Below are 27,577 nucleotides of genomic sequence, written 5' to 3'. Positions count from 1 at the left end.
TTATTCAATAGTAGTAACTGTGATAACTGATAAAGATACTGTGAATATTGATGGGAAATCAAACTTTAATAAGGATATTGATTTATGAATTAATATTATTTGTATATCTATAATATTACTAAAATATGATGAAGATGTCTATATTTAATTTTGCATATATCAATAGTAGCAAGAATTGTAATTGTTCAACAAGGGGAAAGGGGAAAAATATGGGGAAGAAAGGAAGATCAAGCAAAAAAAAATACTGAAGTGTACAGTACTGAATAGATCTATATTGAAGAAATTAAAGTTAAATAAGTAAACCCAGGCAATATGTTGTTTACTAAGCTCTATAGATTGTAATTTTTAAAAATTATATATATATATATATACATAGTAGTAACTGTGAGAGGGATATTGGAGTCCTAGTGGACAATCACTTAAATATGAGCCAGCAGTGTACTGCTGCTCCCAAAAAAGCCAACACAGTGCTAGGCTGCATTAACAGAGGGATAGAATCAAGATCACGTGAAGTGTTAACACCATTTTACAATGCCTTGATAAGGCTACACTTGGAATACTGCATCCAGTTGTGGTCACCACAATGTAAAAAAGATATTGAGACTCTAGAACGAATACAGAGAAGAGCAACAAAGATGATCAGGGGACTGGAGGCCAAAACATATAAAGGACGGTTGCTGGAATTGGGTATGTCTAGTTCTGAGGTAGACAACCTCGGCTCTTTTATGACTCATGGACTTCAACTCCCAGAATTCCTGAGTCAGCCATGCTGAGGGGAAAGGGAGAGGTTTCCAAGCTGAGCCATGCTGGCTTCAGAATTCTGGGAGTTGAAGTCCATGAGTTCTAAAAGAGCCAAGGTTGCCTACCCCTGGTCTAGTTTAATGAAGAGAAGGAGGAGGGGGGACATGATAGCAGTGTTCCAATATCTCAGGGCTGCCACAAAGAAGAGGGGGTCAAGCTATTCTCCAAAGCACCTGAACACAGGACAAGAAGCAATGGATGGAAATTAATCAAAGAGAAAAGCAACCTAGAACTAAGGAGAAATTTTCTGACAGAACAATTACTCAGTGGAACAACCTGCCTCCAGAAGTTGCGAATGCTCCAACAATAGAACATTCTGCCTATCCCAGGTGCTTGGAAAGAAATGAACAGGTAGACAGAAATGCCAAATCCAGTTTAAATATTTAGCTAACTGTAGAAACAACAATAATAATATTAAGAAAGCAGACTTCCAGTTTGCTATTGCGGTGCCTGCGGACACTGGGGGACCCTGGAAAGGATCAAAAGTCACCCTGAAGGGATGACGAGCAAGGAGAGGACCCCCGGTTGATCGCAGGAGGGTGGCAGCCCTTCCACTTGATCCAGGGCAACTCTCCAAACTGGTGAGAGAAAGATTGGCCATAGCAATATGGCTCATCGCTAAGCTGCTGAGAGCCAAAATCAAAATTACTACCAAGCACCTTTAAAGCAATGCAGATGAAGCTGGGTGAGATCTGATCTTCTCTTTAAATCTTAAATATCTTTCCTGCAAAAGCTCCCCCTGTGAGGAGAGAGGGAAGGGAATTTCTACCCCACCCTCTAAGAACAGCAGTGACTGACTACCCAGGGGAAATAGAGCAATTATAAGAACAACTTTAATCTAATTGGATGCATATACTTTTAAAATTTGGGACTAAAAGTTTTACTATTCTTACTGGAGACATTGTTTTTTTATCTAAAAAGAAAAGAAATAAACTTTGAAAAACTATTATAAAAACTCGGGACTTAAAAAGTTTTAAATGGTATCGGTGACATCTTGTGGCAAAGTATGGTATTACAACTTGTTATTGACTAAAAGAGACTTGTCTTGAAGCCCAGAATCTAGAGAAAACTTTCCTGACCTTGGCAGATACCAGCTGTGAAAAACTCAGCTGTAAAGAAGGAACTGCAGGGCAACGTATCTTGGCTGTTTGAACTATGAAGATAAATCTTTACTGACTTTCAGAGTTATATGTTGGAAATTTTTTCCTATTTCTTTACATGAGAAGTATCTGTTATTACATGATGGAATACTTTGGGCTATAAATTCTTACTTGGCAAACAATTTCTACTATAAAGACTACCTACAGCATGTGAAATAAATGTCCCATACCTAGCAATAAAAAACAAAAAACTATTTTTAATGTTTGATTTTAAAATCTTCAACTTAATACATTATTAAGGGAATATGGATGAAGATCAGGAAAAAAATTCTTTTTATGTTGAAATCAATACATGAAACCATTCTTTCAGCGTGTAACAAAATAAGAAGCAACATAAAGGAACAAGATGCCAACTTAGATATACATACCCAGATCTTGACTACAACCAAATAACTAACAATGCAGAAAGTAACAGGAGAAGTGGAAAAACTAAATACTAAGACAGAGGACCCAACTGACCAACAGATCCAACCAATGGGAAAATTAGAAAAAAGAGTGACAACATTGAAAATGGAAAAGACTTTTTGCATAAATCAGAAGAAATTTGAGGAAAAGGAAGAAGAACAGATTGAATGGAAAATAAAGTTATCAGGACAATTGTGGGAAATTGGAGTAATAGGGAAGCAATTAAATGAATACAATTGGGCTAGTTCTTCAAAAAAAACTGTAATTAAATGGTCTTTCTTATTTCATATAATACATATAATAATACAGGGAGAACTGTTTGAGGATTCAAAAGTATTGACATGGAAGATTAGTTGGCAAAGGAAAAAAGCCAGAGTAAGGCTGAAAGAAACTAGGGTTTTGATTCATTAGAGGGGATTTCATATTACTGATTAGAGCAGGCATGTCAAACTCACAATGTCACGTGACGTCGTACGAAGTATCGGAGCTTTTTCTCCATTGCCGGCAATGGGGTGGGTGCGGTTTTAGGATGATGTGTCCGGCCGTGGGCCGGCAGTTTGACATGCCTGGATTAGAGGGTTGAATATGTTGGAAAATAGATAATTTTTAGAAAATAAAGTAACATTATAATTGAATAGATAAGATGTATAATAAGATTAATAGACTTTTGGTTTAATATGGTGAAAAATAGATAACTTTTAGAAAATAGAATAAGATTATATGTAAATAGATAAGATGTGTATTTAGAATACTAGATTTTGTTATAAAAAGGGAAAAATGTAGAAGTTGAGATGAGGGAAACTCTGGTTACCTAAAGCTTGGAAATTATAATACCAAATGTTAAATTGAAATCTGGGGGAAAAAAGCAATAACAGGACATTGATTGTATACAAGATATGCATAAGCTAAAAATTATTAATAAATGTAACAAATATGTTTTTACTTAGTTGATAACAATAAGAACTATATTAGCTCAATATAAGATAGTAGATATTAAGGGAAAAAGAGAGGTAATATCTGATGTTGTAACTTGAGATTTGTGCTAAAGATTAATGTAAGTTATTGAATTATTGATTACCAGTCACCACATTGCTTTTTAAATGTTTAATTGTAAAATTAGAAAACTAATAAAGTATTATAAAAAATAATAATACTAAGAAAGCAAAGATAGTACAATGGTAACAAGTACCTTGGGTGCAATTCCAAAACATCTGGAGAATCACTTGGATACCATCAGCACTGACAAAGACTCCATCAGTCAATTGCAAAAGGCAACTTTACGTGAAACAGCTTAAATCCTGTAACAATATCTTTAATATTATTAAACAACGGCATTTGGCTATCCCAGGTTTTTCAATAAAAATGCCATAACCAGTTTAAATATCTGGCTGATACTGTGACCAATCATTATAATTAAAAGAATTTTAGTTATAAGAATTTATTCAAAAACAATAAAATGGGGCATGTATCAGAAAAAAATGAATCCAGTCACTTTGCCCCCCACACAAAAACAATAGATCAATGCTAATGATTATTGGATTAATTAACATATCTTTTTGGGCCAAATTATGTGCTCAGGATATCCTGTTGTAATGTAGACTAATTGGCCATATAGATATGTCTGGGCAAAGTAAACTCGTGTATCAAAATATTGCTTAGGAATCCATAACCTGGCACCACTTGTAGGGATTGATGCAATAGTATCGTCCCAAAGACAGCTAGGGTCCCATAAAACATTCATATATACATTCTTTGCAATTTAACACATTTGTATTTTATATTCTCTACAACTCTGGGTGAAAAAAGCTGTAAACCATATTTGTATTTAAACATCAAGACAGTCACCAGAACATCAAGACAATTACCAGAAAGCAGAGTTTAGTTTTTGTTTTTTAACACTATGGACTATTTAAAGGAGGTGAATAAATCTGAATAAGGACAGGTTTGAGAAAATTACAATCTGCTTCCTTTAGCAGAAGAGAGAGCTCAATTAACTTGTTAAATTATTCATAGTGAAATTTGCTAAACTCTAGCACCATTTCCATCTCCATCTAATTTTTGGCATCACTGCTGAGCCTACTAACAGGGTACCAATTAGTGCCAAAGAGAGGTGATTAATGTCTTAAGGAAAACAAATCACCCATTGCAGCTCTTGGTTTGCACTGTATGCTAAAATGTTGAAAGAGATATGTCTAATTTAATCCAAATTGTGATATCAATTGAAGGATGTGTAAAATCTATGATGGAAATATGGAATATTTTAAGAAAAAATAAATACATTGGCATAATATCTAGGTGCTGTGATTTAATTCTGATATTTTTTTTTGCAGAAAAAATAAAATGTCTCAGTATTCTTTTTCATGATAAAATATAATTAAATATAAATCAGTTTTCAACAGATATATCTAATCCAGACATGTCAAACTCGCGACGTCACGTGTCGTTATGCAACGTATCAGGACTGTTTTGCCATTGCTGGCAATGGGGTGGGTGTGGCTTCCGCATGACGCATCTGGCCCATGGGCCGGCAGTTTGACAACGCTGATCTATTCTGTTAGCATTTTTAAAGATAGGAATGAGATAAGAGTCAATTAACTAGTGATTGGAACTCTAGTGTCTTGAGATTTCTGTCCTCTACTGTTGCAGCTTGTTTCACTCACAATTACTTATGTGGAGGGGGCAGCTTTTTCATCCTTTGGATTTAAGGAAGAAAACTGAAATGATTCAATTTGCCCTCTGGACTGTCATTCCTTATGAGCAAATGATGGAAATCAAGGTGAGTTGAGCTATAGTGAGGCAGGGTATTCCACCATGTTTGCATCTAGTGTTAAGTGTTATGTTCACTGACTTGAACAATGGACTCTACAACACAAAAATGGATAATATGGTTATTATGTCTTTTTTTTACTATAATTTGATGTGGTAAGCTTGACATGCTCTTGGTTTCAATCATTTTCAATCATTCTGTTCTTTAATAGCCACATTATTAAAGTCATAACTTTCATGGCTGACAATCAACTGCTTGACAGGATCCTTGAAAATTAATTTTCACACATACCCTGGAATTAGTGTAGTTTCCAAATCAGGACCACGTGTGAGTTAGAAGTGAATTTGTCCATTTTGCAATTATCACAGGCATTAGGCATAGAATAAATACTTTACAAGCTCAGTTAATGGAGAGTTATTTGGATAATGAATTTCATTGGATTTTCATCATATTTATGTAGCAAAGAGGCCAAAATGTATCAGTTGGCTCTAGAGATGGCTCAGCTGTTAATGTAGTTGGCTTCTGTTGAAAAAACCAACCTGGTAAAGGTTGATTGTCTTTTGCTTGCTGAGCTAGCTGGTTCATAGTCTGACCTATCTGCTCCATGTAAGTCCAGGGTCTTCAAACTCATTGACTTCATGAAGTTTCAAATTGTTCATCCACTTCTGTACTACTTAATAGTACAACAAATAATAGCAATAATAGTAATAATGTTGACCATGGATAGTGTAATTGCTTTCCCAAAACAGTTCTGCCAAGAATGTTTATGTGTTGCTGTGAATATGGACCACTTGAAATTGGTTGTTCTGAACAAGGAATGATTAATGTTTTACACATTACCCCTGTTAACTAAGCAGGAAAGGGGCCAAGGTGAAAGTGGCCATTAACTAGAAATGTTAACAGTTAGCTTTCCTTTAATTAGGGAAGGGAAATGGTTAGGTTAGGATCTTGTCAAATCTGTTGGTTTTAGAAAGACAGAAATTATTATTTTGGATGCTTTCATAGTTATTGGAATATTTATTTTCTATGCATTTTCTATTTAGGTTGGAGATAATAACTTTGCTAAAGATTATTTTAGCAAATGTAGGCCTTTTTAGACTTTAGACAATTCTCACAAGTTTGCTTCACTCCTGAGAATAAAAACAATTACTAAAATTAAGCCAGGGAGTTGTGCATCTGAAGTAATGCAAACTTCTAAAAATACTATTAAATTGGAACACATTCACAATTAACTTGTAAACTATTTTTTTCTAATTCTAGTAAAGTAAGCCAATGAGGGCCAACCAATATATAATGTGTAGCCACACAATATGAACTTGACCCCAGTGAGGCATGTGGTTGTGGGGCTTGTGTACTCTGAGGAAGATGAGAGCTATGCCAGAGGTTCAACCAGACTGGACAGGTCTAATCAGAAGAGTCAGACAAAGAGCGTCTCTCCCATAAAAAATATGGTGAGACGTAAATTTCAGAATGCCATACCGGCTCAGATGTTATCCGGGTTAACAAGGTCCGCGCTAGATATTGGAGTTCCTGTATATCTGGTGAAAAATGGGTTACAGGACTCAGGACTGTTGGCTGAGCAACCAGGGCCAGCAGCTGCAGAACTACTGGAAGAAAAGGTGTTTACCTGTCACAGATAAAGAATACCTAATCAAGAAATACCACTTAGAAACAAGGAAGATCAAGGAAGCACTGGAAATAATAAAGCAGCAAATAACAGCTATAGCCAGGAAAATCAGTAGATATGAAGCTCGAATTGCAAATTATAGGCAGAACCTCCAATTTCAATCCAATCAGAAACGTTTCTACCAATCCATCAATGGAGAAACTGCAAAGAATCAGTCAGTACCTGACAAGGAAGAAACACTGCAGTTCTGGAAGCAGATATGGGATAACCCAAAGAAATACAACAAGGATGCGGCTTGGTTAAAAGAGGTGGATGCAAATAAAACAGAAGTTGAAATGAAAGAACTAGTAATAACAACAAAAATGGTAGAAAAAAGAGCAAGAAAAATCAAAAATTGGTCAGCACCAGGTGAAGATGAACTGCATGGGTTTTGGTTGAAACATCTAACTGTTATACACCCACTCGTTGCCAAACAGTTCAACAATATACTACAAGGAGGAGAAATTGAAAAGTGGCTAACAACTGGGAAAACCTACCTAATAATGAAAAACCCAGCAAAAGGGGCAACACCCAGGCAACTACAGGCCAATTACCTGCTTACCAACTACTTTCAAATTACTAACTGGTGTGGTAGCTGATGCAGTGCAACAGCATCTAGTTGAAAACAATCTCTTTCTACCTGAGCAGAAGGGAAACCACCCCAATAGCAGAGGAACAAAAGATCAATTGCTAATAGACAAAATGATCTTAAAACTGCAAGAAAACGAAGACAACCTGAATGTGGCATGGGCTGACTAAAAAAAGGCATTTGACTCTCTGCCACATGGCTGGATAATCAAGTGCCTAGAAATAACAGGAGTCAGTAGAAACATCAGAAAATTTGTGCAAAGATCAATAGCACAATGGAAGACACAGTTGCAGATCAATGGTGAGAGACTGGGAGAGATTAATATCAAGAGAGGAATATTTCAAGGAGATTCATTATCACCATTACTATTTGTTACTGCACTGTTTCCTCTGCCAACAATACTGAATAACTCAGGACATGGCTATCAAACATCAAAAACATCTGCCAGACTATCCCACCTCCTTTACATGGATGATCTGAAGCTGTATGGAAAAACATCATCTGAAATATAATTGCTGCTCAACACTGTCCGTATATATAGCTAAGATATTGCAATGGAGTTTGGCTTGGACAAATGTGCCACACTTACTATCAAACAAGGAAAAATAGTGAAAACTGAAGAAATCAAGATGCCCCATGAAAATAACATTAAGAGTCTGGATGAGGAAGATTACTACAAATACTTGGGTATCCATCAAGCACACTGAAGTTAAGAAAAAGATTAGAAATGAATACATCAAGAGAGTAAAGAAAATCTTAAAGTCCAAACTCAATGGAGGAAATACCATAAAGGCAATCAACACCTGGGCAATCCCAGTCATTAGATACACAGCTGGAACACTGGACTGGACTTAAGCAGAATTAAAAGCAATGGATAGGAAGACCAGAAAAATAATGACAATGAATCATGCCCTTCATCCACGAAGTGACATTGACAGAATTTATCTACCAAGGCAAATAGGTGGGCGTGGAATGCTGCAAGTACATCAGATGGTTGAAGAAGAAAAAATGGCTTTGGAAGAATATCTGAATGACAGTGATGAAGATGCACTGAAATTAGTATATCAGGAAGGCTTACTGACTACTGGAGAGACCAAACTGGCCTACAAGAAAGACCAAATGAAGAACAGAATAGAAGCGTGTGAAGACAAAGCACTACATGGCCAATACATTAAAAAAATAGCTGGGAAAGCAGATAATAACAAGACCTGGCAATGGCTAAGAGCAAGAAAATTGAAGAAAGAGACTGAGGGACTAATTCTGGCTGCACAACACCAAGCCTTAAGGACAAATGCATATAAAGTCAAAATTGAGAAGACAGCAACAGACAGTAAGTGCCGCCTATGCAAAGAAGCTGAAGAAACAGTGGACCACCTGATAAGCTGTTGCAAGAAGTTTGCACAGATTGATTACAAGCAGCGGCATGACAAATTAGCAACAATGGTGCATTGGAAGATCTGCAAAAAATATCATTTGCCTGTAAGCAAAAACTGGTGGGATCATAAAATAAAGAAAGTCATAGAAAATGATAAAATTAAACTGCTCTGGGACTTCAGAATTCAAACAGACAAGCACCTGCAAAATAACACCCCAGACTTAACAATTGTCGATAAGAAAGACAAAAAAGTCTGGATAGTGGATGTGGCAGTGCCTGGAGATAGCAGAATAGAAGAGAAAGAACTGGAGAAGATAACAAAATACAAAGACCTACAAATAGAAATAGAACGACTGTGGCAAAAGCAAGCAAGGGTAGTACCAATAGTCATAGGCTCCTTGGGTGCAATCCCAAAACAACTGGAGCACCACTTGAACACCATTGGCATTGACAAATTCGCTATTAGTCAATTGCAAAAGGCGGCCTTACTAGGAACTGCTTCCATCCTGCGACGATACCTGTAATACCATCAAACAACCACATCTGCCTATCCCAGGTCCTGGGTAAGGACTCGATAGGTAGACAAAATGCCAAATCCAGTCTGAACATCTGGCTGACTGTGCGATGAATAATAATAATAATAATAAAAGTTGGAAGGGGCCATGACATTAAAAACCAATCAAAACAAAACAGTAACCACAATGTAATTATATCACACATAAATACCTCTCTTGAGTTTTTGTTTTTTGTTTTTTTTAAAAGAGAAGGACTTATTCCAGGAATGTAAAGCAGAAAAGCCTCTCAGCCAGTGATTGACAGCAAACAAGTCTTCACTTAAAACAAACCAAATTCTCACCAAATTCTTCATCTGTAACTTTGAAAATTTAAGTTTTCAGGATTCAAAATCCCCATCAGACTGCTCCCTATGTAACCATTAGACCACTCTCATAAATGACACCTCTCAAGTCAATACTTAGAACTCTCAATCCTCAACAAGTTATCAGCAAAAATGATTTAGCAGAGCTATTGCTGTAATTGTGAGAAACAGACAAAATCAATGTTTGATGCTGCTCCCTCATCCTGACTATCAGTGCTATATTGCTACAGCAATAAAGCATTGGATTTTAAGCATCTAACAATATAGACCTGAATTTAAAACATGTAAGAACAATTCAGACATGAATAAAACATCTATAAAATTTATTCATTTACTTACTTATTTACAGGACTTATTTGGCTGCCTATATCATATAAAGACTACAGGCAGTTCAAAACTATCCAGAAAAAGTACCCTTACCTCCAGGCACCAGACCAATCATTCTGCAGCTCAAATTCCATTCTAGCCCAATGCTTGGGGGAAGAGCCATGCTTCATAGCCCTCTGAAAGGCTAAAAGAGTAGGGGTTGATTGGATTCCAGTGAAAGGCTATTCCAAAGCACTGGAAGGCATATCTCTGAGGTCCTGAAAATATTTAAGGGAGAGGATTATCTTATCTAATCTAGTAGGATGGGCAGATAACCTCAGGGAGGGATGGTCCTATAAAAAACCTGACCCTGTGCCATGTTAGGTTTTAAAGATTACCTAGCACCTTGTATTGCAGTCAGAAAGCAACTAGAAGCCAGTGCAGCTTAAGCAGCACTCATGGGACACCAAAAAGTACATGTGCCACTGCACTGTACACTGTTTAAACTTCTAGATCAGTGGTTCTCAACCTGTGGTCATGACCCTTTTGGGGGTCGGACGACGCTTTCACAGGGTTTGCCTAAGACCATCGCAAAACTCATATTTCCGATGGTCTTAGGAACCAAGCCACTGCTCTTCTATCCAGCCGCCGCCGCCACCCTCCTCCTCCTCCTCCGCCGGCTCCTCTGCCTCCAGAATGCCCTTCTCCTCTGACAGCACCTGCTCCTGCTACCTCAGCACCATCCTGTGGCGGCCATGCCAACTCCAAGCTGCTGGCCGGCAGCCGGGCTGATTCCCAGTTGATTCCCAGGAGCTGAGTTGACACGCAGAGGCTGGGCCGACTCCCAGCTGACATGTGCACGCTGGGCCAACTCTCCGCTGGCTGTTGGGAGCCAGATGGTATGTAGTGGCCCCACCAGTTCCCCACTGATGTCCGGATGCTGACCTGACTCCCAGCTGACTTTTGGGAGTCGGGCGGTGCTCATGGGGGCCATGCGGATGTCAGCCAGCTTCTGGCTGCGTTCTCCCCATCTCCCAGCTCATGGCAAGCCCAGAGGCTTGACACGCACCCCTGATGCCTCCCCGGGCTGGCTCAGCTGCATGGGTACCCAGTCCAAGCCGAGCTGGGTCTGGGCCGCTACTAATGCTGCCGCTGGGCTGCTCCGCTGCTGCTGCCACTGCTGGCTGAGCTGAGCTGTGGTGCCAAGCCAGTCCCCACACCTCCTGGTTGCACGGCCGCGCTCCACCCCTGGCCGCCGTCCCCGCCGCACTGGAGCTTCCCCGTGCCACCCGGCCCGCCTCCCTCACCCTCGGAGGCGCCCTGGCCCTCTGGCGCCTGGCACAACCCTGGGGCTGGTGGGCAGGAGCGACTATTTCCTGGCCCACCAAGCTCCGGGCCTCAGAAGCAGCCAAACAGCGGGAAGAGGGTGATGCCCGCATGTGCATCAGAGGCCAACCGGATGGGCCGGGAGGGGAGAAGCGGAGCCTTCCGAGCAGGGCCACGCCCCTCTCACATGTGATGAGTCAGGAAAGGGTCGTGGTGGTGAAGGGCTGCACAGCATGGAAAGGGGCTCCCACGCTCCCACCGCTGCGATGGCACTCAGGAGGCTGGAGGAGTGGGCAGGTTTGGGGGGGTGGTTGGGAGAGGGCAAGAGGTGCCAAGATGAGGATGGGGGGCTCCAGACTACCATCCCCAGCAGCCCTAAAAAGCACTGTGGAAGAGTAGGAAATGCTGGGAGTTGCAGTTCATCACCATCTGGGAAAACATGACTCTCCAAAGATCCTTCCTTCCTTCCTTCCTTCCTTCCTTCCTTCCTTCCTTCCTTCCTTCCTTCCTTCCCCTTCAATCTCTCCTTCCTTCCTTCCTTCCTTCCTTCCTTCCTTCCTTCCTTCCGTCCTTCCTTCCTTCCTTCCTTTCCCCTTCAATCTCCTTCCTTCTCCATCTCCTTCCTTTCCCCTTCAATCTTCCTTCCTTCCACTCCATCTCCATCCCTTTCCCTTCAATCTCTCTCTCTCCTTCCTTCCTTCCTTCCTTCCTTCCTTCCTTCCTTCCTTCCTTCCTTCCTTCCTTCCTTCCTTCCCCCTTTAATCTCCTTTCTTCTCCATCTCCTTCCTTTCCCCTTCAATCTTCCTTCCTTCCATCTCCATCTCCATCCCTTCCCCTTTAATCTCTTTCTCCTTCCTTCCTTCCTTCCTTCCTTCCTTCCTTCCTTCCTTCCTTCCTTCCTTCCTTTTCCCTTCAATCTCCTTCCTTCTCCATCTCCTTCCTTTCCCCTTCAATCTTCCTTCCTTCCTTCTCCTTCCCTCCCTCCCAACATTTTTGAGCAGGGCAGAGTAAGCTTCTCCAGCGAGCATTGCTATATTGTTTTTGTGATTAGTCACTATGCTTTAATTATGTTCAATTCGTAACAATGAAAATACACCCTGCATATCAGATATTTACATTACGATTCAAAACAGTAGCAAAATTATAGTTATGAAGTAGCAACGAAAATAATTTTATGGTTGGAGGTCACCACAACATGAGGAACTGTATTAAAGGGTTGCGGCATTAGGAAGGTTGAGAACCACTGTTCTAGATAGTTTTCTAGAACATTCCCATATAAAGCACAGTAATTCAGCACAGTATAAAGCACAGTTTTCTAGAACATTCCCATATAAAGCACAGTAATTCAAACTGCAGCTGAGTAAGACATGGGTGAATATTAGTAAGTACTCCTGGTCCAGGAATAGATGCAACCAATGCACAAGATGGACTCTCATCCATCTATGGCTGTCACCTGCTCTTTGAACAGGAGCCATGACTCCAAGAGTATCCTTAACTGATTTGTGTGGGGAAGTCAACATTGTGAACTGTCCTTTTGATCCCAGGAGAGGGGCAAAAACCGCAACCATCCCAACTTGCTAGTCACAGCTGGTTTCTTTCCATCCAGAACTTACAAATTACAGGCAGTGAACCAGCATCTGAACATGATCATACCACACATATTGAATCCCATGTCAGCAGATGACTTCTTCCAGTGGCTTCATATAGGTGTCAAATCAGAGGGAAGAGAGTCCCAAGTTCTTTAGCACCCCACATAATGAGGTCCTAGTTACCATGGTCAATGCTATCAAAACTGCTGAAACATCTATACGGGTCTAGATGGACACACCATCCTCACTCCAAGCCTTCCAAAGGTCATCAACACGTGTAGCCAATGCTGTCTCAGGAATATATTTCAGCTCTAATCCTGAGTGGAAAGAATCCAAATAATCTGCTTCATCCAAAACTGTCTGTAACTGAGAACTCACAATCCTCTCCACAACTTTTCCTAAAAGATTATTCAAACTATAGGGTCCAAAGATGATCTCAAGTCCAGTGAAATTTGTTGTTTGTTTGTTCATTCATTCATTTGTTCGTTCATTCATTCATTTGTTTGTTCATTCATTCAATTTCTATGCCACCCATCTCGCTGAGGTAACTGTAGGTGGCTTACAGTCATTCAATCAGCTACTGTATAAAACATTTACAACAACAAATAAAAGACATAATTTAAATTCAGTTAACCAAGATGGGAGGAGGTGGGGGCCTATCTAATCCATTAACCACCTCCAAGAGGCCAGTTCCCTATTTTTGTTGCAAATTCTAATGTTGCCAGGCTGTTTGCCTTAATTACAGTGAATTACCATGTGTCTTTCCAATATTCACATATGCCAAACTAATATAAATGGAATCACATCATTTTCCAAGTTCTCATCTGTTGCTAAAGAACTGTGGGCAAAGAAGAATTTATCTCAAAAGCACCATGAGCCATCTGTCATTGGCATGGTACATAGACTGATAAAGGAAGAAAGACCAGCTAACCAATCTCCCGAGATTTCTTGGTATCAATTGATGCACACTGACTTGATCAACTAATGTTACACATCTTGAAATTAGGACATACCTTAAACCTGAACTACAAATATAATGAAGTATAAAATAATATTTAATACTAAATAATAATGTTACATCATTAAATGACAATAATTAACAATCTAACAGATGAATATTTGTTAGATAACTATGTCATATTTTGAGTTGCCACAAATGTTTTGGAAACTGTTGACTCCAGATTACAACCATGCTGAAGACTCTCAAATTGGCCCTTCTTTCTTTCCAGACTCAAAAGACTGAATTCAAATATGTGTCTCTACATTCTTTCTCTCAGGTTACCAGAGAAAGCAGTCTATCTGCATAGATTGTACACATTGTACAACAATAATGGAAAACATTGTTAAACAAAACATTAGCTTGTATCCAGGGAAACCTGTGTTTCCCCTCTTGCTAAAGAAGAGCCATACCATGAAATCTTATTCTACTAAATGTTATATCTTCATTGATATCGTGACTGATGATGATGATGATGGTGATGATGATGATGATGATGATAAAATTACTAATATCTTGGTTGATCACAAGAAACTTGATAATAAATAAATTAGATAATTATATATAGTAAAACTGTAGAGCCAATTTGAGGTAATAATTAAGATGCTGGCCTGGAAGAGACTGTGAATTCTAGTCCCACCTTGAACATGGAAGTTGGCAGGGTGACCTTGGGTCAGTCATTCTCTCGTAGCCTCATAGGATTGTTGTAGGCAGGGAAAATAGGATGAGAAAGCAATATTAGGTTTGTTTGCCACTTTTGATTACTTATAAGGTAATAAAAAGTAATATTTTATTACTTTTAAATAATGAAGTAATAAGGTACTAGCAAAACACCTCCACAATATTGTACTGAAAATTATATGGAGACATCCATGTGGATGTCTTCAAAAGAGTCTTATCTTTATTGAGTCTGCACATTGTCCCCGCATTGTCCAACTGATAGCCTCTTCTTCTCCCCAGCTGTCTAGCTTTTGGACTGTATTTTTCTTATAACAACATTACAGTTTGGTAATGAACTGAGTTAATATGCAGAATTTATCTATTTTATCTTTTATATCTTTCTTTAACTTCTCATAATATATCTTCTTTAATTCTTGAGTATTTTTTGTGATGTCAATACCTAAATATTTGATACTATCTACTATTGTTAATTTATATTTTTCTTTAAATGCATCCATTTCTTCTTTACTATGGTTATATAACATCATTTCTGATATTTCCCAGTTTATTTGCAATCTACTACATTTCCCAAATTCATTCAAATGTGAATATACCCTCTATATAGTAGCTATGGGATTTTGAAATGTTAGTAATGTATCATCTGTAAATACATTTATTTTAGTTTTCTTCTATACATCAATTCCTTCAATCAATGAATCTTTCCTGATTGCATTTGCCAAAACCTCCATCAATAATGCAAATAGAACTGGGGATAAGGGGCAACCCTGTCTTGTTCCCCGGCTTAAGGTTATTGTCTCTGTAACACCATCATTTATAACTATTCTTGCCTTATTTTCTGAGTATAGTTAATTTATCACCTTTCTATTTTTTTCCAAAGCCTAACTTCTCTATTAATGTCTTCATTGTAGGCCATTCCATACAATCCAAGGCCTTAAATACATCTAATGCTAATAAACTAGCCTTTAATTTTTGATTCTTTATATAATAACCTATATTTAATACCCTTCTTACTACATCTGACATTTGTTAGCCTCTTATAAACCCACACTGATCATTTTTAATATAATTCTCTATAAATGTATTCAATCTATTTGTCAATATTGCCGTAAAAATCTTAGCATCCTGATTAAGAAGGGATATTGGTCTATATGATCCTGCGTTTGTAAGACCTTTATTAGGTTTTGCTATCAATATTATCAGAGATTGCTTCCTGAAACTTGGACTAATTTCACCTTCCATTATTTTATTAAACATTAAACTCATCTTCAGCACCAATAGTCCTTTACAATTTCTATAATATTCTGCACCTAGTCTATCTAACTCTGGTGCTTTATCTATTTTTAATTTATTAATAACTTCCAGCATCTCCTCCTCTTCTATTTGTGATTCCATTATTTCTTTATCATATTTTCGAATTTTACAGTTTAAATTCTTTTTATATATGCCTGACTTTCATTCACATTTATTTCCTTTCCCTTATATAACTTTTCAAAGAACTTCTGAAATATCAATAGTTTTTCTCTCATGTTACAACTTTCTCCCTTATCGTTCTTTATTACTCCAGTCAGGCGTTTTGCCTTTTTAACTTGTGTGGCTCTAGCCAACATTCTAGAATGTTTATTACTATTTTCATAAAATTCCCTATTTAAATAAATTAGATTTCTTTGTTGTAGCTCAATATTTTGCAACTCTTTTCTTTTATCTGATAATTCTAACAATCCTATTCTCTCTACTTTCTATATATTTACTCTCTAGTTTTTTAATTTCCTCCTCCAACCTTTTTATATATTTCTTTTTGTTTTTTTTATATTTTAAGAATATTTTATTCCTAAACCTCTTACCACTGCTTTCATTGCATCCCATATTACATCTATATTAATACCTCCTTCTTCATTTATAGTCCATATTTCTTTTCTCTAAAATCTCTTTATTTTTAAAAATCCTTGAATCCATTCTCCATCTACTTGCCTGTTGATAATCACAATCTATTTCCATTTCCATAGTTACCATTGCATGATCTGATATTTTAATTATTTTATCTCTGCTTTCATTATTTGAGATAATATTTCCAATGTTACAAATATATAATCTATTCTTGTAAAAATTTTATGTCTACTAGAAAAATATGTATAACACTTTTGATTGCCATGTAATTCTCTCCAAATATCTTTTAATCTATTTCTATTAATAAATTTTCTCAAATCTGTATTATTATTCTTTATTTCTGCTTTTGATGGATTAGATTTATCAATTCCTATATCCATAACCATATTATAATCACCTGCCATTATCACATAACCTTTTTATTTTTTTCTATTTCTTTATATACTCTATTATAAAACTCTCTTTGATTTGTATTAGGTGCATACAAATTTGCTAAAGTGACCTCTTGTCTATAAATCAAGCCTTGAATTATAAGAAATCTTCCCATATCATCCCTTTTTATGGCTTTTATCTTAAATTCAAATCTTTTAGCTACAATTATTGCTACCCCTCTTGCTTTTGATATATCGAATGCCTTTTCATATACATCAGCTCAATATAACCTAGTTCATTCACCCCTTTTTTCTTTTGACGTGATTCTTATAAAAAGACAATATCTATTTTCTCTTTGTTAATTGATTTTTCAATTCTTGCTTGTTTATATTTTTTTCCCCAAGCCATGTACATTCCATGTAGCTACCTTCAACGATTTTCCCATCTATTCCTTATATTACATATTCCTTTTGGTCTCCATATGTGCTCTAACATAAGTCTTACAAAACTAAAACTACAAAGTAAGAATATTGTCCCAAAACATAAATAAGCTCTTACCAACCCATATACATAGATATTGTCCCCCTTCCCTTCTTCAGGAGATCTTCCTCTCTCCGCCGCATCAGGCCTTCGGGGGGGGGGGGAAGAGGAGCCATCCCTGCACGGACTTTGGTCACCCACTCCACCTCACTTGACCATCTTTACCCTTAATTTCTACACCCAAACATATATTATAACTTTACAAATGCTTATATACTATCTCTGTAATGAACGTGTAACTCCAGTTGCTTCATCCAGCTTGCCTTTCTTCTGTAGATCTTCTTTATTGATGATTCCAAGCTCCCTTAATTTCTCCATCACCTCCTCCTTTGTTTCAACTCTGTAAAATCTTCCACTGTAAGAAAATCTCAAGAAACCTGGATATCCCCAGCTGTAATTAATTTTATTTTTCTTCAATATTTGACAAACTTGATGCATCTCTCTCCTCCATTGTAAAGTCTCATTGCATAAATCTGGAAAAACTTGTAGATGACATGGTTCACAATTTGTGCATCTATTGCTCTTTTTTTGCATATGACCAGAGTCGTACCACAATATCTCTCAGCAATTTTCTTCCCAACCTTTTTGGACCAACTCTATGTATTGCATCAATATCATATCTTGTAAAGGGGACATCTGGCAGGATCAAGATAGCCCAATCCAGTACTGCTTGAATCAATTTTGCTTCATTTTTTTCACTTTTCTCTGGATATGTGTAAATTTGATCGGCACTGACAACCACATATATCAATCAAATACTTTTTCACCTGATGCATCATAGTTGTCTGGCTTTTTAACACCTTATCATGTTCTTCCATCTAAGTCTTCACCTCTGTAATATTTCATGTCATATCCTGACTTTGTTTCACCAGATCTGCTATTCTTATATCCATATTATCCATTTTATCTTTTATTTGTTTCAAATCCTCCTTTATATTTGTCTTCATTTCTTTTATATTTATATTCATTTCTCTTAACTGTTGTAAGAGAATATCAAGTTTTTCTGGTTGAGTCAGTGACTTTTCAGGCAATTTTTTCCTCACATCAATTTCTAAGGCTTTTTCCACTTGAATCAGAAGTAAATGATATTGTTGCCATAATGGAAACATGGTGGGACGAAACTCACAAATGGAACACACAGCTAGAGGGATTTAAATTATTTAAAAGAAACAGACCAAATAAAAGAGGAGGTGGAGTTGCTCTCTATCTAAGAAATAACTACATCTTTACAGAAATAGAGCACAACAATGATGAAAACTGTCCTGAATGCATATGGGTCAATATAAAAGGGGGGGAGCGACATTGCCATAGGTGTATACTATAGGCAACCCAACCAAACACAGGAAATAAATGAACTTTTTGCTAGTCAGCTAACTAAGGTATGTAGGAAGCACATCACAATAATAATGGGGGACTTTAACTACCCTAACATCAACTGGGAGACAAACTCTGCACCAAGTGGAAGATCAAACAGATTCCTGACAAACCTAACAGACAACTTTGTCTCCCAAAAAGTAGAGAAGGGAACTAGGGGACCTAATTCTCACGAACAGAGATGAAATGATAGAAGGTGTTGAAGCCATAGGAACCTTGGGAGGAAGTGATCATGCAATATTGGAATTCAACATTATGGAAGCACAAGCAATAGAACACAGTCAAACTAGAGTCTTGGACTTCAAGAGAGCTAATTTCAATAAACTTAGAGAGGGTTTGGGAAGGATTCCATGGATGAGAATCCTCCAGGGGAAAACAACTCAAGAGGCTTGGGAAATTTTGAAAAGTGAAATAATAAAGGCCCAGTCTAGCACAATACCAACAAAGAGGAAAAATAACAGCTCTCAAAAGAAACCAGCATGGCTGCATAAAGAACTCTCTGATCAATTGAAAGATAAAAAGGATAAGTATAGAAAGTGGAAAGAGGGACACATAACTAAGTCAGAATATCTGCAAATAGCCCAAGCCTGCAAAGACGAAGTGAGGAAAGCTAAGGCTCAAAATGAACTAAGGCTTGCAACCAAAGTCAAAAATAACAAAAAAAGCTTCTTTCAACCTGTAAAGAACAAGAAAAAAGTGAAGGAAACGATTGGTCCATTAGTGGGTGAAAGTGGCAAGAAGGTGACAAGCAACAGGAAGAAACAGAACAATTTAACTCATTTTTTGCATCTGTCTTTACACAAAGGGAAAAACAGACCAACCTATCAAAAATAATGCCATAAAAAACAAAATAGAAATACAAGTTAAGATAGGCAAGAAAATGGTAAGTGTCCACCCTAGACGAGTTCAAATCACCAGGACCAGATGGATTATACCCCAAGGTTCTTAAGGAACTGGCAGATGTGATTTCAGAACCACTGAACTATATTTTTCAAAGATCCTGGAATACTAAGGAACTACCAGAGGACTGGAAAAGAGCTGATGTAGTTCCCATTTTCAAAAAAGTAAAAAAGAAGGACCCAGGAAATTACAGACCTATCAGCCTGACCTCAATACCTGGGAAGATTCTGAAAAAGATAATCAAACAATGAATCAGCGAACACCTACAGGCAAACAAAGTCATTACTAAAAGCCAACACGGGTTTGTCAAAAACAGATCATGCCAGACAAATCTTATTGCATTCTTTGACCAAGTGACAAAATTAGTGGAGCAGAGGAATGCTGTGGATATAATTTACTTAGATTTCAGTAAGGCATTTGACAAAGTAGACCACAACCTACTATTTGATAAGATAAAAAAATGCGGGTTAGACAGCATCACCACCAGATGAATCCATAGCTGGCTGAGTGGCCGTACTCAGCATGTGGTCCTCAATGGAACCACATCTACATGGAAGGAAGTGTGTAGTGGGGTGCCCCAGGGCTCTGTTCTTGGTCCAATGCTCTTCAACATCTTCATCAACGATTTGGACGAGGGGATAGATGGGGAACTCATCAAATTTGCAGACGACACCAAGCTGGCAGGAATAGCCAACACTCCAGAAGACAGGCTTAGGATACAGGAGGATCTGGACAGACTTGAACACTGGGCACTATCTAACAAAATGAAATTCAATGGTGAAAAAAGTAAGGTTCTACATTTAGGCAAGAAAAACCAAATGTACATGTATAGTATAGGGGGTACCTTGCTCAATAGTAGTCACTGTGAGAGGGATCTCAGAGTCCTAGTGGACAATCATTTAAATATGAGCCAGCAGTTTGCTGCAGCTGCCAAAAAAGCCAACACAGTGCTAGGCTGCATTAACAGAGGGATAGAATCGAGATCACGTGAAGTATTAATACCACTTACAATGCCTTGGTAAGACCACACTTGGAATACTGCATCCAGTTTTAGTCACCACAATGTAAAAAAGATGTTGAGACTCTAGAAAGAGTACAGAGAAGAGCAACAAAGATGATTAGGGGACTGGAAGCTAAAACATATAAGGAACGGTTGCTGGAATTGGGTATGTCTAGTTTAACGAAGAGAAGGACGAGGGGGGACATGATAGCAGTGTTCCAATATCTCAGGGGCTGACACAAAGAAGAGGGAGTCAAGCTATTTTCCAAAGCGCCTGAAGGCAGGACAAGAAGCAATGGGTGGAAACTAACCAAAGAGAGAAGCAACCTAGAACTAAGGAGAAACTTCCTGACAGGTAGAACAATTAACCAGTGGAACAACCTGCCTCCAGAAGAAGTGAATGCTCCAACACTGGAAGTTTTAAAGAAGAAACTGGACAGCCATTTGTCTAAAATGTTATAGGGTTTCTTGCCTGAGCAGGGGGTTGGACTAGATGACCTCCAAGGTCCCTTCCAACTTTATCGTTATTATTATATTTTTAAATCTGAAGGTCTAAGGCCTGTTTTGTGTGTTTCCCAAACCCTTTCTGCACTTTGGCTGCATTTTGACATCCAACCACCAAAAAGAGCTCTTAACCTTTTACACAGTCTATAGTCCATACAGGTCACTTCCTTCCTTTATCTTGTCCTTATCAACTTATCTCTGTGAAAGCAAACATAATGAAAGTAAATAAATCCAAGGCAGCAATTATCTTTATTACACATGCCTTATCAAGGCTCTGTCTTAAAGCTGTTTAATATTTTCACTTTCTCCAGATCTCAACACTTTGGCTGAAAGGAAAGAGTAAGGGGCCTTCACATTGTAGATTTATAAATCAGCTATTATCTTTTTAGCTATACTCCTTTAAACTCTCTCCAAATTCTTTCTTCTATTAGTCTTCAACCATAGGGCCCCTCCTCTCCTCATCAGCCTTCAAAAGCCTCTCAAATCTCTAAGCTGAACATCCAAATTCAAAGCTTTCTTGGGAGAATGTCCAAATACAATCCAAACTTCAGGAGGAAAGCAAGGGAAGTAACTCATGTTTCATAATCTCTTAAATTTTCATAGGCCTTAATTGGGTGTTATATTTTTTTAATCAATTCTCTGTGATGGTCCAGAGGAGGCAGAAATTCAGCATCTGTTGTCCAGTTGAGCTAGTTCTGCCCTGCCCCCCCCCCCCCTACAAAAGTTTTGTTATTAACCTCACAAGCCTTATGGCACTTTATTAGAAAAATGTTGACAAAGTAATAACATAATTTGCAGAAAAATAGGAATTTATTACAGTCTTTTTACAGATAATTTATGTAATTTTTTTGTATAGTCAGTGATGAATTGGCATATTTATGCATGTCAGCATCATTCCCTCATTTTGCCATAATGTTCAATGTCATTATTTTTGTGCAATACATTTTCTGTAATATACTGTGGAGAATGGAAAATAATATTAAAGAATGGAGTTGCCCCATTTAGGTATGTCAACAGTTATGCCATACTCAAGGTCAAGTCAATTTGTTATTAATACATATAAAGAAAGAGTCTGGGTTGAGATCTTATTTGGGACGCATTTCTTTTGTCCTAGTAGCTTAGTGTTTGCAGTGAGTTTTGCTCAGACAAAAAATGATGGGGAAGAGAGCAAATATTTTTAGTCACAGGTTTTGCCAACATTTCTGAGCAATCTACTATGCAGAAACAAGGTATGTCACTGCGTGTATGCTGTCTTCGCAGATATAGAGGTTTCATGATGGGTTCTTAATTCAAAGGAAATTTTGAATGGATAGAATCAGATGAGGTAGTCCTCATTTAGTGACCATTAGTTCAGAAATTATGATGAACTTATGACCCTTCCCCAAAGTTATGGCTTTTGCAGTGTCCCTGAGGTCACATGATTGTGATGTGGGCACATGGCAACCTATCTGCACTTACAATGGGTTACCAAGCACCTTACAATCATGTGATTACCATTTGCAATCTTCTCTGCTAGCTTTCCCAGAAAATCAGTGGGGAAGCTGGCACAGATGATGGCAAGCCACTGCCATCTGCTGAGAGGGTTCCTCTGGTTTCTGCAGTGGGGCTGGCTAAGAAAGGTCCCTACCAAAATTCAAGCAGGATTTTGGCATGGGATATTTGCAGCAGTGGTATTTACAGCTAGGCTGGCTCTTAATGCCCATGCTGCAAAACTACCCATGCCAAAATCCTGCTTGGATCTTGGAATGGGCTTTTCTCAGCAACAGCAAAAGGGCTGCCACCAGATTGATTTGGCTGTTCATGAGATGGAGTCCCTATCCCAAGCAGCCCTTTCACTCTCAAAGAGACTGGCTGAAAAATTCTATCCCAAAATCCAAGCAGAATTCTTATTTCTGGGAACTGGCTATAAATACCTAAACCCTAATCCTGCTTGGATTTTGGGATGGTCCTTTTTCAGCAAGTTTTGAAACTGAAAATAATGTCTGTTGGAGGTCTTTAGCCCCATGAGATTGCTTAATGACTGCAACTAGGAATGCTGGGATTGCAGTCAATGAGCAAAACAGTTATGTGGTATCCTGTTTATCAACTGCTTCATTCAATGGGGATGATTCTAGTAAATAAATCTGGTAGTAGATCAAGGACAATCTGTAATGGCAGATTTATCATCCTGAGAACCATGTCCTGACTTATTCAATTAAATTTTTATCCATTTATTCTGTTTTAGGCAAATGTTGCAATGCTATAATTCCAGCTTTTAAAATGTACACATACAATTGAGTGAATTAGTGCTAAAATAAGAAATAAATGTCTACATTTTAGTCCCTAACCCAGAATGGGAATGTAACACCTATGTCTTACAACATAGCTGAATTTTCAGCTTCCTCTCTCAGATAATAGCTCTCTTATTCTAAATAAGAAGTGGATAGCCATTATTGGCCCTGTTATCTTCATTCCTTCAAATAATAGCAAATAATAGAAGCAGTGATATCCTTGCATAGCCATTAGCTTTCTTATTCTGACCTAAAAGGACAGAACCAATTGCTGAGAAAAATATTATCAGGTTTTGCTCTTTTCTGTCAAGGTGACTCAGTTGTTTACATCTCTTTCCTCTTTTTCTCTAACTGATAGGAAATGTCATTGGCATTTAGCTGTATACTATATATAATATGCATGAAATATATTGTCACAAGATCACAAATGGCAGTCAGAAATAGCAACCTTTGCAGGCAGATAGCCCACATGAAATTATTCTCAAGAAATGGCTTCATGCAAGTAGTTTTCCTGTTCAGAAAATGGCTTCCATGGAAGGGTGACACTCATTAATTTACCAACAATCTGTCTTTTTAGAACTGGAAATTTTGTTAACCTTCAAACAATAAACCACTGAACATCAGTCACTAGTACTAGCAGCAAAACCTAGTAGAAAAACTGACTCTTTTAATTTGTGAATATTCTTAAAGTATTGCTGAAGCAAAGAGCTTTCTTTACTGCAGTGCCCACCATTTGGAATATCTTCCTTTCTAAGGTAAGCTCCAGCCCCACCTTCCAATCTTTCCACAAGAATCTGAAGACCTGGCTCTGCTGGTTGGCCTGGGGACCAAATGAGGGACTTCCACATTGGAGGTGACTGCTTAGTTGATGGCAGATTACACCTGCTCCTCGTTGCTCTCTTTTTAGTTATCCCATTGATGTATTTATTCTCGTTGTGTTCCTTTATCATTTATTACACTATTACTTTACTTTGGTTTATATGTCTTATCAATCCCCCCCTTTATTATTGTAAGCCACCTGGAGTAGACCCATGGCAAGATAAGTGGCAAATAAATGTAATAAATAAATAAATAAATTTGGTTTCAAGATGCTGGATTAAATGGACCTTTAGTATCTTCTCAAAATAATATGTTCACAACACATTGCATTTATCAAAGATTTTATATACTTTTTCACAGTAATTAAATATTTGATACTTTACTTTTAAGTCAAAAGATACATTTTCAGAATTTCCCTTAGGACTTTATTAGGCTAATACTGTACTGCTTCCCCTACAACTGATTGATTTTATTCCATTTCCTCATTATTGTGCCTTTATTATGAATGCATGTTCTTTTTTTTTACATTTCTAATAGCCAATTGGCAAGTATTCCAACAATATACAAAATATACATATTTGATTATCTTTTTGCCATACTTTATAGTTCTTCAGTACTATGTTCAACTAGTTACTTTCTTCTAAACTTTGAAAGTTTTCCCAAGTATAGCAACAATTAAGAAAAAAACTGTTTTGAAATAAAAATATGTATGTATCGGTAGTTGTTTTCTAAATTTTAGTCAATAGTTATCTTAGCCTTTAAATGGAGATTCTTTAGAAATAAAAGAAAATACTGTACCACTGAGTTGCAGGCTGTAAACCAAATATAAAAATCTTGAGGTCTTAAATATCAAAAAACTAATTTTTGTACAATAACCATCCATAAGAGATTATAAATCACAGGAAATTAGATCTTGCAATTTATATAACTAAAATAATAGATAATAAGACATTAAATTCACCCATTAAAAGAAGCTATCATTAAACAACAATGGATTATGTCAGGCAACACTACATCTGTTAACCTGTATAACTAGGAACATAGATTGAGATTTGATCCCAACAACATTATTTTTTAAAAAAATCAGTTCAGATATGGTTTTGTAGCAGATATACTCAAAATCAGAAACGTATCATTTTGGAACAGAAGTTAAATCTTTAGACTTACTGATAATACATATGATAAGAAAATCAGAGTGATAATAAATCCGTTTGTCTTATCTAGACATTGAAATTATATGAAGAATCAAATTTATATCATTTAAAAATGCATCAATTGACACCTGTTTTGTTTGCATTATATAATGGTATATTTTGTACATCTGTCATTCTGTGTTGTACATGTAAGCAATAAATTCATTAAGTTTAGATATTATAATACGAATATAAGAATCTTGTACTTAATTATTTTATTTTTTTAATCTCAGTTATTAGTTTATTTTCTGCTTTGCCACTTAAGAATTTGAATAAGTTGAGTGTATAAACAGAACCCAGCCTGCCACATGAAGATATTCTGGCAAAATATTTTTGTTTGGTTTAATAAGCTAAAATATTTATGTAAAGCAGGACAACTTTGCTATTATTGCTTACTTTGTTAATATTAATTTTTACAGAGTGAATTTAAATACCTTTCAGTGGATGTTATTGACTCCAACAAGAATAATGTTGCAACTGCAAGACAAAGTTGATAATAAATACTACTACTACTACTACTACTACTACTAATAATAATAATAATAATAATACTAACAACAACAATGTTATTGTTGCTTTGAATGTACACCAATTGGCATACATCAAAATGAAATTTCGTTGCATACAGCTCTCAGAGGGTCACCACTTCCGATATACACTCCTTGTTCGTGCCAGCTCAGGTTACAGATTGTCAATTTTAGTTTCTAGGGAGTGAATGATGGCAAACAGGACAGATGAAAATGGAGCTATCCCTCAAATTAGCCTGTATTCCTCCATGACAACCTCGCTCCTTTCCTTTTCTGATCCTGACTCTTCCACCTTTTCCTTAAAGAGGCCTTGCTTCTTTTTGCCCCTGGAGCACGGTGCCACTACCACCAACTCCTCCAAAAGCCTCTCTCTTCCTCTGGGCCTGCCAACAGCTTCCTCCAGTTCCTTTGCTGCATAAGCCCTGAGACATCTCCTCCTCTGCCTCCTTTGGAAACAGCCCTAATTTGCAACAGAATCTGTTGCTAGGCCAGCAATCAGATCTTGCTGGTAGCAGAACAATATCAAACAGCACCAACGACTTTTAACAGTCTCATTGACAGTTCTGAAACGGTTAGAAACTCGCTGTCATGATTCTGACTAATGAAACACTTCAAAGAACTTCCAGGCATTTTATCCTAAAAAGTCTCTTTATTTATGTGACAAAATGTCAGCACAGGCATGATGAAAAGGAATGCTAAGATCTGAAATTCCCACCCACTGAGCAGTTATTTTTGCTAGCATTCTCCTCCCTTATTTTGCTGTCATGATTTACATTCTCCAATTAGTTTGAAGGGTAAAGGTTCTCTTTTGTCCTCTTTCGAGGGCTTTTCCCTCCTCCCTCATTCCTCTCTGAATTAACTCTAAAAGTGCCAGACAGTTCAGCATAATTTGTCAAAGCAAGAATATTCAATATTAGCAGCGTTGGCACTTGCCATGCCAGCAAAGATATTTTTTTCTAACTCACAGACCTGCAAAAATTGTAATGCCATTTGAATGGCCCAATCTCTTTTCATTACCACACTTGCTGGGCTGAGGGTCCACAGTGTCTAGAAGCCATCTTTTATACACACATGCAAACATACACACAAATATTTTCAAATGCATTATGTCATTAGAGTAAGCATAACAGCTCAAAACTACTAATAAAAACAAATTGTTAATCTAGCTCAAAGACCATGGAATTGGAAAGGAACACAATGACCATCTAATCCAGGGGTCTTCAAACTTGGCAACTTTAAGACTTGTGGACTTCAATCCTCAGGGCTGGCTGAGGAATTAAGTTTTAAAGTTGCCAAGTTTGGAGATCCCTGATCTAGTCCAATTCTCAACAACATGTAAGAAAATGTAAAAGATAGCTGTATTAATAACCTCTAGAAATGGCCAACTTCTAGACAAAGAAATGGTAGGCTGAAGATCATTCTGTTGAAAGCAGAGCCAAGAATCACAGTAGAATTAAGAGCCAGCAATTAGACTTCTCCAGAGGAAAGGCTTCAAACACCCACAAATGATCTAGACACATGCTCTTTATGAGAAGACTGTAAGATAGCAATCTCCAGAGGATTTAGAACCCTGGGAGATGAGAGAATAGCTATTTTGCTCAAACTATGGTTGGTCTCTTTGAAAGGGGATTAAATGTGCATAGTTCCTGTTCTAA

The sequence above is a fragment of the Crotalus tigris genome, unplaced genomic scaffold (assembly GCF_016545835.1).
Source record: "Crotalus tigris isolate CLP2741 ecotype Arizona unplaced genomic scaffold, ASM1654583v1 scf7180000024115.3125172, whole genome shotgun sequence".
Lineage (NCBI taxonomy): Eukaryota > Metazoa > Chordata > Lepidosauria > Squamata > Viperidae > Crotalus > Crotalus tigris.
The sequence above is the reverse complement of the archived record's forward strand: the minus strand, read 5'-3'. Positions refer to the sequence as shown.